This window comes from Bos taurus, chromosome 2 (genome assembly GCF_002263795.3).
Source record: "Bos taurus isolate L1 Dominette 01449 registration number 42190680 breed Hereford chromosome 2, ARS-UCD2.0, whole genome shotgun sequence".
Classification (NCBI taxonomy): Eukaryota; Metazoa; Chordata; class Mammalia; order Artiodactyla; family Bovidae; genus Bos; species Bos taurus.
In genome coordinates this window covers 5,500,013-5,513,479 of record NC_037329.1, presented here as the reverse complement: position 1 = coordinate 5,513,479, position 13,467 = coordinate 5,500,013, and the positions used below count along the sequence as shown (strand labels likewise).

Genomic DNA, 13,467 nt, shown 5'->3' with positions numbered 1-13,467 from the left:
TCCACTTCCTGGGCTGACTCTTCCTCTCCCGGGCTGTTTCCCGTGAAGGGAAAGGATCCAGCGCCAGTGCCCCTCTCTTTCCACACCCACCCGTTTGTTGCCATTCAGGCCATGGCGCCGAAGACCACCCGTTTGCCCATAGCTCTTGAATTTAGCTGTCTGCACCCCAGACATCTTCCCAGCACTCCAGGCCACCTGGACTCCTGCCTCTTCCACATCTCCACCAGATGCCTTGTGGGCAGATCATCCCTAACAGGTCCAACGGTGATCTCCAGAGATCAGACCCAAAACCCGGAGTCAGCTTCCCCTGCTGTCTTCCTCCTACGGCCCCACATCTGAACTTCTGGGACGTTCTCTTGGCTTTGGCTTCAAAATCTGTCTGGAACCTGACCATGCCCACCACCTCCACTGCTATCACCCTGGTCCAAGCCTAGGTGACCAACATAGCATCTTAATTGGGCCCCCTGCTGCTGTGACAGCCAAGGAGAGCCTTTTGAAATTCGAGTTCTATTGTGTCCTTCCTCTGCTCAGACCCCTGCCATAACCCCCATTTCACTCAGAGTCCTTACAAACGGCCACCACTCGGCCCCACCAGCCCCACCAGCAACTCTTACTGTCCCTGCCTCAATCTCCACTGCAGCCACCTGGCTGCCTCACTGCTCCTGGGACACCCAGGAACACGCCCACCTCCACGTCTCTGCACCAGCTGCTCTCGATCTGGAACATTCTTCCTCCAGAAAATTCCTCAATGAGGCCTGCCCCAATTGCCAAGTTGGATCGTGCACCCTGTCATCTCCTTGCTGTGCCAGGATCTTCCCTTGCATGGGAGATCTTTAGTTTTGACACAGGATATAGCTCCCCAGGGATGGAACCCGGGTCCCCTGCATTGGGAGTGCGGAGTCTTAGCCACTGGGAAGTCCCTCGCTCTCCTTATTCCTATCACTTTTAACACTTTTGAAAGAAACTGACTACAGTTACTGTCTACCGCCCTCTGCTGGAACCTGGGCGCCTGGACAAGACTCTGCACCTGATTTTTGTTCCCTGGTTGAACGCCAGCCCGGAGAACAGTAAAAGGCCTGCAGTAGGCACCCAGTAAATATTTGTTGCATGAATGAATGAATGAGATGATATTGCTTCCTCTGTTCACTGTGAGGTGTAGACACGAAGGCTGAAACGCGCTCCCAGCCTGAAAGGAGCTCCCAGGCTTGCCAGAAGGCAGAGCCAAGACAACAGTGGAGACAAGCTGAGCCCGACGCTGGACAAGTCACCCCGTTGCGCTGGGGAAACCGCTGGAGATGGGAGTTTCGCTACTAGCAACTACGACCCTTCTGTGACAGGAGGGGAAAGCAGTTGTCCATGAAGGCTGCAAGAAATCGCTCCAGAGGCGTATGGAATTATTATTAAAGTTGTGATTGACAGCTGGTGGGTGGGGCTGAGTTGCCTACCACATCCGCCTGTGGGGCCCCCAAGGTTTACTTTCTCCTGCTGACTTCTCTCATCCTCCACACTGCGGGCTCCCACGCAGGATTTGTTCTGATAACATCCTGTGTAAACAACAGCCCTTCTTGGCCTCCATCCCAATTAACAGGCAGGCAGCTGAAAGTAACCCCCACACCTGCCGTTCAGGAAGTGCAGCCTAGAGGACTCAGGTCCGCAGCGGATGGGGACACAGGCAGGCAGTTCCTGGAGGGCGCTTCACGCGTGCGGGCATGGGCTCCTCGTGAAAGCCCTCCACACGGCTTCTCTCCTCTTCATCCCACGGGCCAAGCTGGTGACCCTTCCCCACGTCCTCCAGCCTCTCAGCCTGCACACTGCCCCCACTCCCACCCTGGCAGAGGCCTCCTACCAGCCCCCAGCCTCAGGGTAGGTCATCCGGATCTCACACACTCCTCACCCCGCAGCTCAGCGCTCAGAGACCCTGGTCCCTAGTTCTGACTCCTCCCTCTCCTCCTGGCTGATCTGAGGTAAGCCCAAGCCCTTCTGTGGACCTCCCTTTCTCTCCTGTGACATGGACATGAGCTGAGATTACCTCGGCAGTCTGTTAGTGCCTGGTCTCCGCGTGGCAAACCTAGAACTGATTGGACAGTTTGATCATTCTGCTCCATCAGCTGCGCTTCCAGTCTAAGCTCCTCTGCCACATTTTGAGCCACCCCTGACTTGGCCCTCCCTGCCGCCCAAGATGGGCACACACACGCATCCTCCCCACACTCAGCCCAGGTCCCACCACTGCCTGCAAGCTATCTCTCTCCCTTCGACCAGGCCTGGCCCCTCCCAGAACACTCACCCCTCCTTTCTTCCTCCCCAAACACCAACCGTCTTTCTCCCTTCAGGGTTCCCCTCATGCCCTGCTTCCTCCAGAAGGCCCTCTGCTCTGGGCTCAGCCTGAGCTCTCCTTTCTCCCTATTAGACTCAGGCCCATCCCCCCATATCTAGATCACTGTCGATGACAGCATAAACCCTCCACTTACGTCAACTAGTGATGTGCCTGCAGCTTTCAGAAGTTTGCCAGTGGAGGGGTGGGGCCCGCACAGAGGGAAGGAGAAAAAAAAAAAAAGAAGTTTGCCAGTAAGGCGGAGCAGTGTCGTGACCAGAACAGAGGCTGTGTGATCTTGAGGCAATTAGTCAACGTCTCTGAGTCTCAGTTTAGTTGTCAAGAAAAACTAGAATAACATGGGCTTTGGGGGACGTTATGAGAATTAGATGAGACTATATATGAAGTACCCAGTACAGTTTCTGGAACCCATAATAAATGGAAATTAATGTTCTAGCGACCATTGAAAGGGGCTTCTTAGCTGTGTCACAAAAAACTATATTCCAAGTGTTTTTCCTGGGCTGTGCTAACAGATTCTTTGGATAAAAAAAATATTCCAGCATCTACAAAACTGCCTCTTTTTATGATAATTCCAACTATACAAGGATGTCATAGAGAGAGCACAGCCCCCACCTCCGCCCATCGTCACACTCTACTGAGCCTGAATCTAGCCTCGGAAACTTTCTCGGCACAGTTTTAGAAGCAGCCGCTAACGCATCAGAATGGGCACACGTTGAAAGAAAGTTGGTTGATCATTGTCTTAGGTGTCTGGGAAGTGACATCCTCGGGATTTTCTGAGAAGTAAGAGCATCTTGGTTATTCATGCTGAGTCCAGTAGTTTATGCTAACAAGGTTAGTCATGTGGGCCCTGAGATACCTCAAGTTGAGGGAAAGACCAACCCTGTGATTAGGCTTTGAGCCTTGTGTGATTAAGGGGCCATGTGCAGCAAGTTCAGCCTTGACTCGGGTTTGGCCGTGACTCAGTCAGCTGTGCCTACGTAATGAAATCTCAGTAAAAACTTACTGCGTGGTGAACACACTGATGTGCCAGGAGGGTGGCTCAGCCCGGGGGAGCAGAGGCTTCACATGTGAGGCCCTCCCAGACCTGACCCTACATGTGTCTTCATTTGGCTGAATTGTACCACTGAAAACAAAACTATATTGATAAATCTAGTACTTTCTTGAATTCTGTGGGCCATTCTAGTGAGCTTTTGACCCTGAGGTAGTCACGAGAGCTCCTGAATTTGCAGCTGGTTGGTCAGAAGCACAAGTGGCCTGGTAGCCCCAGAGCCTATGGCTGGTGTCTGAAGAAGGGGGAGTCTCATGGAAGAGGTGCCCTCAGCCTGTGAGGCCTGTGCTGAGTCCAAGTGGTTAGTGCCAGGACTGCATCACACTTCAATCAACCAAAGGCAGATCCTGTGGGCCTGGTGTGGGCCAAGCTACAGCCAGACCAGGGACCTACAGTGGAGTCAGAGGAAGACGATGGGGAGTCCCATTGTCCTGCCCAGAGGTGCTCAAGTACAAAATCCACCCTCAGTCACAATGCTCCACGTGCAGAGTGGGTACCAGGCCTGAGCCTACAGGAGAAGCCTGCATGTCTGACTCTCTTTGCCCAGGTTCTTAATGGTCCCAGGGACCACCCCAGCCCACGGGGGACGAGGGTAGTCAATACTTCAGCTCCTGACCTCCCAATGGACCATCCTTGGCAGTGATCCCATTGCTCACAAAATCCTATCTGATGTGGGCTTTCTCTGCTTCCCAATCTTGGTTTGCCTCATCCCTCTCTCCTGCTTCCCTTTGGGGTCACCTCCCAAATAAAATCCCTGCAGAGTCTATTTCCAGGACCACACACATCACAGCTGGGGGCAACTCTGCAACGCCGTGCTTGGGAACATGTCAGGGCAGCCCAAAGCCTGGCCCCACCTCCATGCCATGAGAGTCTGGATGGACAGAGAATGGCAGTGTGGCCTTCCTGGGGACAAGACAGTCCTGGGCATGGGGAGCAGGGCTCCCAGAGCCAAGAGGGGAGTTCTGGAGACCCATGGAGCAGCTGTAGAGAGAGCCACAAACACAGTGGGAGCAGTCTCAGCCCCTTCTGGTGGACATGCGGGGCTGGACAGTCAGTCCCTGGGGGGTGGCTGGGGAAGGACACAGGGACAAGCAGGCCCTGCATCCTGGCCCCCACCCCTGGCAGGCTGCTTTGTCCTGGGGCCCATTGGGTTGGGCGCCACCCCAGGCTTGAGTTTTGACCTGCTGACCTAATGTCCTGGGACCCTTGCTTGACCCATCTGCAGGACACTGTCCAGCCCAGGTCAGTACAGACCACACTCTGCCCGAAGGTGCTATTACCTGAAAACTGGGCTGGCCTCTTGATGGGTGTCAAACCAATAGGTACAACCAAGCCAAAGATTGGGAGAAGGAAGGATGGAAGGATTTTTTTTTACTTGCAGCAAATTAGGAGAATGCTGGGGATCTTTTCCAAAGCAGTGTCTTCTTAACAGCAAAATCGAGGACGTTTTAAGCTAAGGGTCCTGGCATATTCATGGAGGGGCTCGAGCAGAGGATAATTCAGCATAGAATTGGGGCAAAGGTCAACAGAGTCCAAGCTTTAGTTGATTTAAGCCAGGAGGGTCAACACCATCATTCCATCCTCCAGCTGGGTGGGGGTTTTGCCGGGAGCCGGCATATTGCATATTGAGTGCATATTGCATATTGCATATTGAGTGCATATTGCATATTGCGTGCATATTGCATATTGAGTGCAGCACTTTCCACAGCATCATCTTTCAGGATCTGGAATAGCTCAACTGGAATTCTATCACTGCCGGTAGCCAGCAGGAGGAACTCCGCCCATGACAAAGGTCATGAGGAAGGAGGCTTGGCATATGCAAAGGCGGGATCAAGCCTCAGGAGTCTCCCTGGAAATTCTCGAGCATCTACCCCCAAAACCAGAGTCTGCCTACTTTCTGCTTTGTGCTTTCACCTACACCTCTGACTTTACGGGGGGCTGTCCCCCACTACCTCTCTCTGAAAAAAAAGAGTTAGCTTACAGTTCCAGTTAATAACTCCTGGGTGTGACAGTGTTTAACCTACAAACTCCTTTGGAAGTCCTCTAGCCTGCCTGAATAGGTTTTTCCGGCCACATGTGATTGTTCAGAGCCTCCCAACTGTGAGAGGCATGAGATGTTCTAAACTGTCTAAATACAGATTCCTTTGAGCAGTTAAAAGATTGATTAGAAATTGTATTGGTGAAGGGATTTTCACTTGTTGGGCCAATGTTTGCTGCTAAGTTTCCATATCCCTTATCTGCTGTGTCCCTGGCAGTGTATTGATTAATATAATTGGTGTAAGTAGTAGCTTTAATGTTTGTAACCTGGGACCCTTGAGTTAATTCTTTTTCTTGTTATAGCCCACCACACCTTTGCTCTGTAGGAATGCAACTTTATCTAATGCTTTTTGGAGGCTGGCGCCTGACTTTAGAATAATCACCTTTAGAGAAAAAGGCCTCCGAGCCAGAAGATGATGCAAATCACCTAAACTTTTGCATATGATAAGTTTGCAGGAAGAAAGCCTGGCATACTGCATGACTCTACCCCTTCCCCCATTATCCTCTATGCATAACTTAAGGTATAAAAACTACTTTGGAAAATAAAGTGCGGGGCCTTGTTCACCGAAACTTGGTCTTACCATGTCGTTCTTTCTCTTACCTTCTGGCTGAATTATTCAGCCTCTTTTCTCCACTGAATTTCCTCACTGAGCTATCCTTATTTCAGCCTCTTTTCTCCACTGAATTTCCTCACTGAGCTATCCTCATTCTATTACTCTTTATATCCTTAATTAACGTTTTAAGCAATTGTTTCCTGATCTTCGCCTACGCCGTCTCTCCTTCGAATACCCTGGATCAGCCGGGGCTGGACTCCGGCAGGGCTTTGATTCCCCCACAAAAATATATCATTATGTATAGTCAAAGAGTCGGACACAACTGAGCGACTGAACTGAACTGAACTGAACTGAACTGAATCCTAAAGGAAATCAACCCTGAATATCCACTGGAAGGACTAATGCTGAAGCTGAAGCTCCAATACTTTGGCCACCTGATGCAAAGAGCCGACTCATTGGAAAAGACTCTGATGCTGGGAAAGATTGAGGGGAGGAGGACAACAGAGGATAAGATGGTTGGATGGCATCATCAACTCAATGGATATGAATTTGAGCAAACTCCAGGAGATAGTGAAGGACAGGAAGCCTAACGTGCTGCAGTCCATAGAATTGCAAATAGCCAGACATGACTTAGCGACTGAACAACAAAATTAGTCCCTAAGGAGGAACTAGGACACTGCTTTATCTTTGCATTATTGTTTGACTACCTTTTCTCTGTTCCTGCATTCCTTTGTTGCCTTAAGAGAGTTGATTACTAGGATCTGTTCCAGGTCAAGCACCGTGGCCAGGCTTAGATTCCAAAATGGCTTCTCTTACGTCAAGAAAGCCATGCCTTGTTCTTTCTCCCAGGACCCCCTAACTTATCTGCTTACAGTGCTTTCCGAGGGGTGGGGGCCGGCCCCACCCTGTCCACGTCAGTCAGCGTGCAGGGTGCTCTCCCCTCGCCCTCCTCTTCAGGGCACCTCATTCCAACTCACAGAGCAAGTGTGCCAGGAGAGGTCCTGACTCTCCCCACCCCAGAGGGGAAGACCGCCAGGTGAAGAGGCCCTGGAGAGTGAGGCCTGGGTCGGGGCCTGTCCAGCATTCGCGGCAGACTCAGGCCCGGGTAAAGTTCCAGCACGGGTTTTAGTGCTTGAGAGGGTGTAAGTGAGGGGACAGCTCTGTATGCCCCCGAGGGGGCAGTGGAGTGGGAGTCTCCCCAGACCCTGCCTCCCCAGCTGGCCTGGGGGCTCTTGTTCTCTGCGTGTGGGCACTCCCAGGGAGGGTGGGCAACCCAGCAAACACCTCGAGGCCTCAGTCTCCACGCTCACTGTGAGAAATCCAAGTTGCTGCGCAGGCGACCTGCAGTCTTTCTTCTTACACGGCCCAGACGGCGCTCCTCCATCTACATCTGCCCTGTCTCCTGTCTCAGGCTCCATTTCCAGCTTGCCCCCTGAGCACTGTCTTGGCCTTGCTTTCCTTCTGGACTTTACGGCACGAAATGAGCGCAGCCTTCCACTGAGACACTTCCAATAGTAAGGGGAGGGAGGAGGGGCTCTGTGGTGTTTCAGCTCTAAAGAGGCCCCTCATCCTGTGACAGAGTTAATGCAAAACAATAACAAACAAACAAAAAAATCCATGATACACAAAATATAAAAATTTCCATTAAAGACAGGATCAATATTACTGATTTTCCTTTTTGCCTCAGCAACAATATGATTTGGCACTAATGTTGTCTTTATTTAACACTTCAATATTTTTTTAGTTCATCTTGGAAATTTGACCTTAATTTTTATTATTTTTAACATTGCGTTAAAATAATACATTTCTTGGTTCCTGAGTTTTGGAGTGCCGTTTTAAATTTTGCACCCAAGGCAACTCCCCATTGCCTCACCCTAGTGCCAGCCCTGCCCCCAAACTAACATGGACCTTCCGATGAAAGGGGCTCTAGACCAAGCCATTCCCTGCCACGTTTTGTGTAAGAGGGATAACAAATCAACCTGAACCATGAACAATTAAGACAGTTTTGGGAGAGGAGATCAGAGAGAGAGAGAGAGAGAGAGAGAAAGTCACCGAGGGAAGTGGAGAAGATGCAAATATTAAAGAGAAGAGCAAGGACTGGGGCCAAGCCTATGACTTCAGAAGCTCATGCAAAGGACTCCCGGCCCGCGGTACAGCCTTGCCCTGATCTGAAAGCTTTCCCTTCAGACTGGTAATACTTGTAATCAGCCAGACACAATAACAGGAACATTTGTTGTTCTTGTTGTTTAGTCACCAAGTCATGTCCGACTCCTTGCAACACCATGGACTGTAGCCCACCAGGCTCTTCTGTCAATGGGATTTTCCAGGCAAGAATACTGGAGTGGCTTGCCATTTCCCACACCAGGGGATCTTTCCAACCCAGGGATCGAACCCTCATCTTCTGCAATGGCAGGCATAGTGAGTAATTTAATAGCTTCCAAAAACAAACCCCCTGTTTATCTTGGATGCCCTAAGGAATGGAAATGATCTCCATGGGGGCCAAGAGCACGTAGAAAACTTTTAAATACAAACTCATTCTGAGGACGGAAGCCTTGCTCACCTTCCCCACTGTCATCAGCTGGGAGAACAAAAGCCATAGTGTACAAAAAGGTCGCCTTCTGTGCTCAGGGTCACCAAGTGTCCCAGCTTCCACAGCATTGTCCCATTTGGATGTACTGTCCCTCTGTAATTATAAATATCATACCCTGTCACTCTTAAATCTGGCCCAGCTTGGACCAATGACCTATGTGAGTTACCTTATCCACACATAATGGCTGCATGAGTTGTGTGAGCCTCAAAGCAACCCTTCGAGGCAAACAGAACAAGTAAAATTATCTGTTTTATAGAGGAAGAGACTGAGGGTCAGTGAGGTTATGATCCTATTCACAGGACTCTTAAGCAGAGGAGCCGGTATCTGAACATTGGTCCACTGCACCAGGTAACCAGTACTCAGGTTCAAGGGACAACTTAAAGCCAAGAAACTTCAAAACCAGGTCAGAACTGCCACAAATGTCAATCCAGAAATACACCCTAAGGTACCAATGACATGTATGGCTCCTGAGATTTGCAAATAAGAAAAATGAGGCAATGGTAGCTCAGTTCAGTTCAGTCACTCAGTTCAGTTCAGTCGCTCTTTGCAACCCCATGAATTGCAGCACGCCAGGCCTCCCTGTCCATCACCAACTCCCGGAGTTCACTCAAACTCATGTCCATTGAGTCGATGATGCCATCCAGCCATCTCATCCTCTGTCATCCCCTTCTCCTTCTGCCCCCAATACCTCCCAGCATCAGAGTCTTTTCCAATGAGTCAACTCTTTGCATGAGGTGGCCAAAGTATTGGAATTTCAGTTTTAGCAACAGTCCTTCCAAAGAACACCCAGGACTGATCTCCTTTAGAATATACTGGTTGGATCTCCTTGCAATCCAAGGGACTCTCAAGAGTCTTCTCCAACACCACAGTTCAAAAGCATCAATTCTTTGGCACTCAGCTTTCTTCACAGTCCAAATCTCACATACATACATGACCACTGGAAAAACCATAGCCTTGACTAGACAGACCTTTGTTGGCAAAGTAATGTCTCTGCTTTTGAATATGTTATCTAGGTTGGTCATAACTTTCCTTCCAAGGAGTAAGCGTCTTTTAATTTCATGGTTGCAATCACCATCTGCAGTGATTTTGGAGCCCCCCAAAATAAAGTCTGATGTGAATTTAGTTTGTCAGAATCCCATGGTCCCACAAATGGCAACCATCCTGTTTTCCAAGAGTTAGTTTGGTGATAATCAACCAGACACGCTCTCTTTCTCCTAAAGTTTGTATTCTAGGCTGGTACTAATTAACTCCCTTCTTGGCCAAGCCTGTTTTCCTCAGTGGAATAGAGTTAGTGCAGAGAATAAGACAAGATAAGGCAGGAGCAGTGGGCAAGTGTCAGACCACAACAGACCTTGAAGGACTTGATAGAAGCTATAGTTCCTAAAGGTGAGAGCAATGGACAGCTACTGAGGAACTGTTCCCAGAGGGGTGATGTAAAGAGATCTGTGGCTTTGGAAGTCTGTAGCAGACAGAAATGGAACAAAAGGGCAGGCTGGAAATAGAGCAGAAACTGATCAGACTTGGTTATGATTGACTCTGGGAGGGAGGAGAAGGAAAGAGAAGGAGGTAAAAATATTTTTAGACTCCCCCTTCTGGATGGAGAGGATGTCCGTCACTGAAGGAGGAGCAGGTTTTGGGGGGGCCTCAAGCTCTGTATTTTGTCATATGTGCTGGGTCCGATCTGAGGTGCATTTGAGAGATCCGTAACAGCAGATCAGGTGGGCACATTTATGTGTAAAGCTCAGAAGAGAAGTCTGGGCTGGAGGTGAAAAGGAATGGCTACTCAATAGTCACTGCACCTGTAGCAGCTCCCAGGATGCAAGTTCACTCAAGGCCATGGCCTCCAGTGGGGCTGGAGTGAGACTAGAGTCATGCTGATTCCTTTGCCCAAAGAATTGTGTAATGTTGCTTGGAATTTAAAGAAGTTATTACCCACCAAAATGTAAATTGGTGCAGCCACTATGGAAAACAGTATGGAGGTTCCTCAAAAAACTAAAAATAGAATTGCTGTATGATCTAGCAATCCCACTCCTGGGCCTGTATCTGGAGAAAATTACAATTCAAAGATACATGCACCCCAATTGTTCATAGCAGCATTATTTACAATAGTCTAGACATGAAAGTGAAAGTCACTCAATTGTGTCTGACTCTTTGTGATCCCATGGACTATATAGTCCATGGAATTCTCCAAGCCAGAATACTAGAGTAGGTAGCCATTTCCTTCTCCAAGGATCTTCCTGACCCAGGGATTGAACCCAGATCTCCTGCATTGCAGGCAGATTCTTTACCAGCTGAGCCACCAGGGAAGCCCAGACAAGGCATGGAAGCAACCTAAATAGCCATTAACAGATGAATGGATAAAGAAGGTGTGGTACATATACAGTGGAATACTATTTGGTCATTAAAAAGAATGAAATAATGCCATTTGCAGCTACATGGGCAGTCCTAGAAATGATAATAGTAAGTGAAGGGAGAAAGACAAATACCATATGATACCACTTATATATCGAATCTAAAATCTGACACAAGTGAATTTACAGACAGACTCACAGACATAGAGAACAGACTGCTGGCGGTGGGGAAGAGGGTGAAGGAGGGAGGGACCGGGATTTTGGGGTTAGCAGATGCAAAGTATCACATACAGAATGGATCAACAACAACATCCTACTGTGTGGCACAGGGAGCTGTATTCAGCACCCTGTGATGAACCACAAGGGAAAGGAAGATGAAAACGAATGTGTCTATGTGTAACTGAGTCACTTTGCTGTGCAACAGAAATTAACACGTTGTAAATCAACTATAGTCAATAAAATTAATTTTTTGAAAAAATTTACCCACCAAAACAAGCACTTCAGATACCCTCTCTTTGCTCAAACTGTTTAGTCTTTCTGGGCTATAGTAACTATTTCCACAACACCTCTCAGAGCTGTCCAGACCCCTCCAGCCCTACTTTCTCTCTTTTGGAAATTCCTTCAGTAGAGTTTGTTTTATAAGTACTTTCAATGAAGCTGGGAGCTTGAGGAAGTTCTGGAAGCAGGGTACACACCCAGCCTGTCTCATTCAGGGTAGAGTCTTCACCCAGGGCCTCTCAGGGCCAGCTTACAACTGCTTTGGGTTTGCAGCATCAGTTCATTTACTCCTTGCTATCTCCTGGGAGACCACTAATCCCCCATTTGACAGATAGGAAGTCAAGGCACTTCCCTGGGACACAGCTGGCAAGGAAACAGCTCACACTGGGACCCAGCACCTGGGACAGGAGATGAGTGAATCTTGGAGAAACGGCCCTTTGTAGCCACTTGGCAGTGGCCAGGAAGCAAAAATGTAGGACTTTGGCTTTGTTTTCAAAAGGAATTTTTCCACTTTCATTTTCAAAGGGAATTTTTTAGAATTCTTACATGTAAAGTCGTGAGCACTCAAGCTGTTACTCAAAAATACTGACACCAAAAGGAAAAAAAGTCCACTAAAAGTGAACTTGCTTAAAACAGAAACTAAAATTTAGAGGAAATATTAGGAAAAAAGTCTTCTAGTTAGATTTAATTTGAAAAAATAAAGCTAAAAATTATAAAAATAAAATTATTTCATTTTATCTCAAATAAAACCTAGTTTACAATCACAATGACTCCTTCTGAGGATTTTTTTTTTTTTTTTTACTTTTTATTCTGAAAAATTTCAAGCAGAACAGTAAACAGACTGGAATAACAAAACTCCATGTATCCATTACCTAGACTGAATCATGGTTGACATTATTTTATGTTTACTTTTATTGGCAAAGGTATTTTGAGGTCAGTTACAGGTATTGTAACATTTTGATGTGAATCTTTTTAAACAATGACATCTACCTACATAGACACAAAGCCATCATCACACCTAAGAAAATCAACAAAAATTTCCTAGTATCATCTTATAACCAGAACACGTTTAAAGACCTCCCTTTTATACCTCCCCCAAACGTCTTGCAGTTGGTTTGTTGAAATAAAGATCCAATCAAGAACCACTTGTGGACAGGAGAACAAGGTGGAGGAGGAGTCGGTGCACGTGGAGCACATCTCTCTCCACGGATACATCAGGAATACAGCTTCAGACTCAGAAGTGCTGCAGAACACCAGCTGAGAGCAGACAGGAGTGCCTGAACAGTGGAAAAGAATATATAGAACTACACCAAACTCAGGAGGATGAAAGAACTAGGGGGAAACCAGGAGTGTTAGTAGGACTGACCTGCCCTTGGCGGGTGCGGGAACTGAAGCTGGCATCGGATCCCACATCAGGGCAATTGTCTGAGGCAGAGGAGAAACATATAAGGCTGAGAGTGAAACAGCTGCTCCGTGGCAGCCTAAATGGAAGGAAAATAAGATATTCCTTGCCACAGCCGGGGATAGGGATGCAGTTCCCCTAGAAGGCGCAGCAGCTGGGAACTGGAATTTATATTAAAAAGCAGAGACATTACTTTGCCAACAAAGGTCCGTCTAGTCCAGGCTATGGTTTTTCCAGTAGTCATGTATGGATGTGAGAGTTGGACTATAAAGAAGGCTGAGCACCAAAGAATTGATGCTTTTGAACTGTGGTGTTGGAGAAGACTCTTGAGAGTCCCTTGGACTGCAAGGAGATCCAACCAGTCCATCCTAAAGGAAATCAGTGCTGAATATTCATTGGAAGGACTGATGTTGAAGCCGAAACTCCAATAATTTGGCCACCTGATGTGCAGAACTGACTCATTGGAAAAGACCCTGATGCTGGGAAAGATTGAGGGCAGGAGGAGAAGGGGATGACAGAGGATGAGATGGTTGGATGGCATCACCGATTCAATGGACATGAGTTTGAGTAAGCTGTGGGAGTTGGTGATGGACAGGAGAGCCTGGTGTGCTGTAGTGAATGGGGTCGCAAAGAGTCGGACATGACTGAGCAACTG

At 48.1% G+C, this 13,467-nt stretch overlaps 1 long non-coding RNA gene across 2 annotated transcripts; it reads right to left on the bottom strand.

Annotated features, from left to right (window-relative positions):
* Positions 1-1,377: 1,377 nt before the first annotated feature.
* Positions 1,378-11,759, bottom strand: LOC132342935 (uncharacterized). 2 transcript variants are annotated; one of them, XR_009491480.1, is made up of 3 exons: positions 2,314-11,759; positions 2,030-2,074; positions 1,378-1,544 (listed from the first exon to the last, which is right to left on the bottom strand). It is a non-coding gene; the product is annotated as an uncharacterized lncRNA (long non-coding RNA). The 2 variants fall into 2 exon arrangements; XR_009491479.1 differs by lacking the exon at positions 2,030-2,074.
* Between the last annotated feature and the right edge of the window lie 1,708 nt (positions 11,760-13,467).